At 46.7% G+C, this 6907-nt stretch overlaps 1 protein-coding gene across 1 annotated transcript in view; it reads right to left on the bottom strand.

Annotated features, from left to right (window-relative positions):
• Positions 1 to 5750, bottom strand: part of SCN8A (sodium voltage-gated channel alpha subunit 8) — a 165247-nt gene extending 159497 nt beyond the window's left edge. The window contains exon 1 of the mRNA XM_072972777.1: positions 5661 to 5750. The gene's annotated coding sequence lies outside the window, so the exon portion shown is untranslated. The remainder of the gene's footprint in view (positions 1 to 5660) is intronic.
• Between the last annotated feature and the right edge of the window lie 1157 nt (positions 5751 to 6907).

The raw sequence follows: 6907 nt of genomic DNA on the forward strand, positions 1-6907 counted from the left end.
GAAACAAAATGAGTGTGTTAGTTCAATGCTTCCTATTTTCATCCATATTCTATTTATTGATACATCTTCTGTTCATTTTCCCTTATCCTTCCTGCTTCCAAAATGCTCTCCTTCAAAGCTAGTCTTGCCCTCCCTGTGCCTATCCCAGAATCCTTCATTATGCCCACTCACTAAGATATGTTTAGCTACCTAGGATAATGATAATTTCTTAAAATAAAGCCAAAATTGTTCACATTAGTTGGTTATATGAACATCAGAATATAACACCACTTAATGGAAAAAAATCTTTAAGCACGAGTCAACCAACCTTGGTCCTCATCTCCACTCCATCACTTAATGGTCCTACAGCCTTGGACAACTCACTTAAGCTCTGGGATACTCAGTTTCCTCAGCTATAAAGTGGGCAGAATAATATCTGTCTTACCCAACTCAAACAATCAACTAATAGAAGGTTGGGGGTTTTTTTTAAGTTTTTATGAACACATAAACCTAGAGTAGTAATTGCCAAAGGCAGATGGTCAGTCATGAGACCTAAATGTATAAGACCCATTCAAATAAAGCAGTTCAAAGACTATATAATGTGAAAACCTAGAATGGTGATGAAGACAAAAGCAACTTTCAACTTGTATAATAATTTACAATTAAAATATCCAGCTCAAGTAAGAATAAAGGAGAGCCTCAGACCTTGGGCCCATTCCACCTTCAGACCCCAGGCTATAGCTAACAACAGTCCAGCTGCCTGCCAACTGGTGAGCACCAGAGCATTCCTATTTGGTAAAGAGTCCTATTCTAGAGCAGTTTGAGAATGAATGCAGAAACAGTTACTTCGGTAATCACATTTGCACGGTGGTGGTGGAGATGCACAGTAAAACTGTTCTCCTTTTGGACTAGCAAAGTCCATCCAAGTCAGGGTACCTGCAGATCCTATCCCCTATGCCAGACTGAAGATACAGCAACTGTCTGGCTTTCAGACTACTGAAATTTAATACAGTACACATATACTCTATCAAATACACACGTAAACACGCACTAAGCTGCTAAATCCCTAGAGGGAAAGGAGCTAATAAATACTGAGCTCTATGTGTCAGAAACCACAAGGAAATAGAGATTTCATTTAATCCCCACAACACCCTGCAACGTAGGTATTATTATCATTCCTTCTTTTATAGATGAGAACACTGAAGCTCAGATACATTAAATAACTTGCCCAAGGTCACAAAGCTACTAAATAGCAGAGTCAAGACTTGAACTTAGTTTTGCCTACCTCCAAAGCCCAAACTGCTTCTGACTTTCTCTTCTCAATGGTGTAACTACAGCAACCTTCCTGGGTCTTCATTTCACCTTAATTCCTGATATGCACCTAACTGCGGGTCCTGATTGTGTATCTGCAACTTCACAAAGGGACAGAGAAAATTTTTCCGAAGACTCCTTCTTTGTTTTTCCTTTGCATACATTCACTTCATACCTGCACAAGTTCTTCTTAGGCTGAATCACTGGGCCAGACCTAACAGGCTGCCACACATTTCAGCAATTAATACATGAGAAGACTGAAAGTTGTTTCCTTCCTTTAACACTTAAACAGCCACAGTTTTTGAGCATGGTATTATTTTCGAAGTTGGTTCTTGCCATTTAAAGAGTGTTAGCGCTTAGTGCAATGCTTTACACACAGTAGGTGCAGAGGGAATATACTTGTTCATTCACTGATTGAGAAAAGTTTTCTTTACTCCTTTAAAGCAAAAGACTTTACAGGAGTCCGGTTCAAAGAATGAATTCTTTCACATTAGAGATAATTTCTTGGAAATTTTTTAAATGCTTCAGGAAAAAGGAAAATTGAAATGTAATAATCTAGTGGTTAAGTCCCTAAATGACTGACTAGTGGACTATGAAATTAAGAGTTTAAAAGGCTCAGTTTAATAATACTGTTAATCTGAATAACTTTTGCAACTGCTTCTTGCCCTCTATACAGAAAATAAAGACTGAAATAACAAAATATTGACAGTGTTCTGCTAAGGATGGCTTTTTTCCCCTGTTTTTTATATATTAAAATACTTCTGCAATAACTATGCATTATTTTTATACCTATGGAAACTGATCTCATTCTGGATAAACTTTGTATTTTTAACACTTTCTATATGGTGTGGCTTTATTTTCTTTCTCAGATATAATCTATAGGCTTAAGTATTCATTAATTCAGGCGTGTGCCTCCAGGACAACTTGTTACATAATATCAGCAGATTAAATATAATTATTTTTCTTTCCATTCAAGAATGTTTTTCTTACTTTAAGTGGATATGTCTCTATCTTTGTGTTCTTTTCAGGCAGGAGCAGGTTTCTTATATAAGCTCTATAGAACACCGAATGTCAATCTTTTCTTGGTAAGAAGCACAAGAATGGCATTTGTCCCTGTGCCAGCCCCAATTTACATGTCTTTAAACTTCTATGTTACCTTTTCAATGACATTTTTAAAAAGTACTTCGATCACAGTGCCCAAACCATATGAGCTGCTTTATGTGAGATCTCCCTTAAGGGGATCCCTGTGCTAGGTGGGAGGTTTGTACGAGCTGAATTTTATGGCCCCCTTCACTATTATAGGATTTTAAAATAATTTTTGACAAGTTACTTCAGTGAAACAATGGATCACATACTGGCCTCTGCTGTGTTGAGTCCTTTTCCCAGCTCACTGTCCAAGTCAACCCAGAGAAGATGCCCTTCTGATCCAGCTTAACTTAGCAAGCTATATGATTACTTCTTGTGGAGACCAAATTCCCATAACATTAATATTTCCTTGCTATCTGAAGTGATCAAAATGTGCTGAAATAATGCAGTCAGCAAAATGTCACTGCATGACTTACATATGGATCTGTTGCAGCCTGTAAAAATACTGTCTCCATGAGGGACAGCCAAAATGAAGAGTTATGTGGGAGTAATAAAATATGATAACTAGGCCTGCAACCTCAAGTATAAACCCAGCTGCGCATGCACACACACGTCTACAGGAAAGCCTGCTGAGAATAAAAGAAAAACCCAAATCATGTCCAGTATGTATGCACTCTACAGTAGGACTGGTCAGGGAACTGTCCTTTCAGCACCACAGCGAGAAACCCTGGTGCAAGCCTCAACACAGACAACTAAAGCTGGGCCCTGAGAAATATTTGTTAAAGTGCCTACAAATAAAGCAACAAGCAACTGTATGTTTGTTTGCTTTTAAGTATGCTATATTCCACTTCACAATCCTTTATTAATTTAAAATAAAATCCTTCAAATATTTTGAAAAAAGTTGACAAAACCCCAAAAGAAAATCGAAGATGTATGAAGTCAGCCTCTCAAACTGAACCCAAGAAACCAATAACTGGCCTGCATTGTCGAGAACTGCGTTGCACTACCCACCAACAGCTCTACTAAGAAACACACACATTTACACATACTCTGAATCAGATGTTCAGAGAACATGGAACATGCTTGGAGGCCTCTCCAGAGAGAGCCTCAATTTCTAGGACAATGTTCGCTGAATACCAAATCATCACTACCACCCCCCTTCCAAGCAATCAAATTCTCTTTCAGGGAGAACTGAAGGCCTTATGGGTCATGAGTTCCAAAGAAAAAATGCTGCAGTATTTCAAGAACCAGGTTACAGGCAACGTGTTACAAAGCTTTCAGCATTTTAAGTCTGATTCCCCTGAGATTCCTACCAGAATGGTACGGGGTGGTAATGTTATCCAGCCATTTGCATTACACATCAAAAAAAAATTTTTTTTGAGGAAAGAAAAAAAAAAGCCCCCCCAACCCCCATTATCTTCTAATGCACGTGGAGAAAAGAGAACTACCAAAAGACTGTGAAACAGTGAAAATCTACCACACCCGAATCTCCCTTGGAAAGCCAAAACATCCCCTAGCCCTAACACACCACTACCTCTCTAAAGGCCCTCCAGGTTCACATTTGGGAAAACAGTAATAAAAAGCACTCTCCCCCTTTGCCCCCAGAGCCCTCACCCACACTTCCTGCTTCTATCCCAGCTTCTCTGGTGCCCACTGTGCATTAAAAGCAATTTTTCCTGTTTGGTAGAGCTTGCTCCATGCTAATTATTTCTCCCTCTCCCTGAATTAGCCAGATGCAATGCAAAGTTTCTTCTACCCCTTTCCCCCCACAAAACAGATGACAACCTTTTATTACGGACACTGATGCTGAGCCTTGGAAGCTTGGAATTTCCAGATATAAAATGTATTCCTCCACATTTCAAAAACTGCAGTGTAAGTAAGGAAGAGGGCACAGGGTGGGGTAGTTGGAAGGAATGCATGGTTTGAAGAATCATATTTCTCAGGCTCAAAAATGATCCCCACTGCACCCCACCTCGAAGCTGGGGCCTTTGAAGGGGTCTGAAAGCCCTGGCTAACCCTCCTCCCCCGAAAGTTAACTGCCAAGTCTCCACTGGTGGTTGCTGCTGACACCGAGGAAACGGAGCTGAGCTCTCAGTAAAAACGCAGAGGCTCTGCGGTCACCCAAGTACTAAGAGAGAACTAGAGAGGAGGGGTCCAAGCCTGTGGAGCTGGGCAGTCCTGTAAGCCCAAAGCTAACAAGAAGCCCAGGGTGCTGCTGCTGGTGGTAAGGTGGGGGAGGGAAGGAGAGAGGAGGAGAGGAGCAAGCTCTGCATCGGGTGGCGTAGGGGTGGGGGTGGGGGAAGGGGATATTCTGAAAGTGATGTACTCCCTAATGCAGGAATTCTAGCATGCCGAGGAAGGTCCCGGCGGCCCCCAACACGGCCCCAGAGCTCCCTGTCGGGAGGGGGACGGACGCATCTGAATAAAGGACAGGGGAGTCCTGGATGCCCTAAGAACCCAGGAGCCCTCGGCTTCTGCAGTTGGTAACAATCTGGAGCCGGATGGGGGAGAACGATGCAGTTAGACATGGGGGAGGGGGTAGAGCTGAGGAGCTTGCTGGAGAAGATCCGGACAGCGCTGCCCTTCCAGCGCAACCGGGCAAGGGGCCCCGACTCTGCCCCGGCCCCGGGAGATGGGGAGGGAGCGGGTGCCGCACCGCGGAAGGGGCGCCGAGGGCAGGCCGGTGACCCCCAGCGCAGCCGAGAGGAGGAGAAACAGAGTGTATGGGGGTGGGGGCCGGTGGTCCTCAATTCTCCTCAGGGACCCCCGGTAAACACAGTAGAAGGAAGCAAGACTTCCAAACAGGAACCCAGCTCCACCGCCCCTCGAGCCCCGCCGCGCACTCTGCGGCAAAGCCCCGGAGTGGAGATGGGCGAGCCCCGCTCCAGGGTCCCGAGGAGAGAAGGGGAACTCGGCGGGCGAGGAGCGGCGCCGGGCGGGGGCTCTGGGGCGACTTACGGCAGCGGCGGCGAGGGAGGCAGCGGCGGCCCTAGCGCGGGGCCCGGGAGGCGCGGCCGGACTGCAGAGACGCCGAGGCTGCGGCGGGCGGGACTGCGGTGGGCGCCATCTTGGAGCGCTCCCCGCGCCCGCCCCCCGCGCCGCCCGAGTCCTTGCATAATTGATAACTCGCGCCCGCCGCGCGCCGCCGCGCGCGCCCCCGCCGCCGGGCCCCCCGCCCGCCCCGCCCCCGCGCCGACCCCCGGCGCGCGCCCCCCGCCCGCCCAACGGCCCCCGCCCGCGCGCGCCGCCCCCGCTCGTCCGCCCGCGCCCCGCGGCCCACCTACCCCTGCAGGGCGCGCCCGCTCGCCCGCTGCGCACCGCGCCGCCCGCCAGCCCGCTCGCTGGCTGTCAGGCCGGCGTCCCCGCGCCGCCCGGACCGGATCCCGGGCGAGGGAGCAGGGTGCCGGCAGGGGGCGCCGCGTCGGAGCGCCTCGCTAGCGTCCCCGGGCCCGCCTCCCCGACGCCCCCGCGGAGCCGCGCGGGAGGGGCACCCGGGCCGAGCGCTGGGACGCGGCCGCGGGATGCTGGCGGACTGAGAACCGGGACGTTGAAACCCAAAAAGTACTATGTTGACTCGAGGGCCCCGTGACCCTTGTAAATGCCAAGTCTTACCTTTCTCCTGAACGGCAATAGCAGAAGAAAATGCCCAGCAATATCGCAATGCTCATTTGGAATTTTTGACATCTATCAACACCAGGAACTCAATTTACACGATTTTTGGCCGCTTTGGGGGGGTGGGGAGAAACCACAAAAAAACGCAGCAGTCTATCAACAGCAGTTGGAGCCTTGTGATTCAGTGGATTGGGCTGTAGTATGAGGAGTGGGGAGACATCGTTTCCCCCAGGTCTGAAACTGTCAAGTCACCTTAATCTTTTTGACCCTCAGTTTGTCCCTCTGTAAAGTAGGCACAAGCATTTGAACTGCTTACTCCACACTCTCTTTTGAGGATCTAGATAATGAATGTGAAAACTCTTAGCACTTTATTGTGCCTCTTAATGGTAGAAAGAACAGTTTTGACATATACATGCATGCATAAACTATCACCACCATCAAGGTAATGAATGTACCCATCACCTCGGAAAGTTTCCGCAGGCCTCTGGGTAATCCCTCGGTGCATCACTCTCCACTCACTCCCTCTCCAGGCAACCACAATCTTCTTTCTATTACTGTACATTAGTTTGCATTTTCCAGAATTTTAAACAAATGAAATCAGACAGTATGTACCTTTTTTTGGTATGGCTTCTTCTACTCAGCATAATTATTTTGAAACTCTTCTGTTGTTGATTCTTCCATTGTCTATCCATAGTTCATTCCCTTTTATTGCTGAGTAGTATTCATCATAAGGATACACCACAATTTGTTTCTCTAGTCACCTGTTGATGACATTTAGGTTATTTCCAATTTTTGCCCTTTATAAATAAAGCTGTTGCATTTGTGATCAAGTCCTTGTATAGACATGTGCTTTCATTTCTTGAGTATTAAAAACATCTAAGAATGGAACAAATGAGTGCTATTGTAGGTGTGTATTTAA

The sequence above is a fragment of the Vicugna pacos genome, chromosome 12 (genome assembly GCF_048564905.1).
Source record: "Vicugna pacos chromosome 12, VicPac4, whole genome shotgun sequence".
Taxonomy (NCBI): Eukaryota; Metazoa; Chordata; class Mammalia; order Artiodactyla; family Camelidae; genus Vicugna; species Vicugna pacos.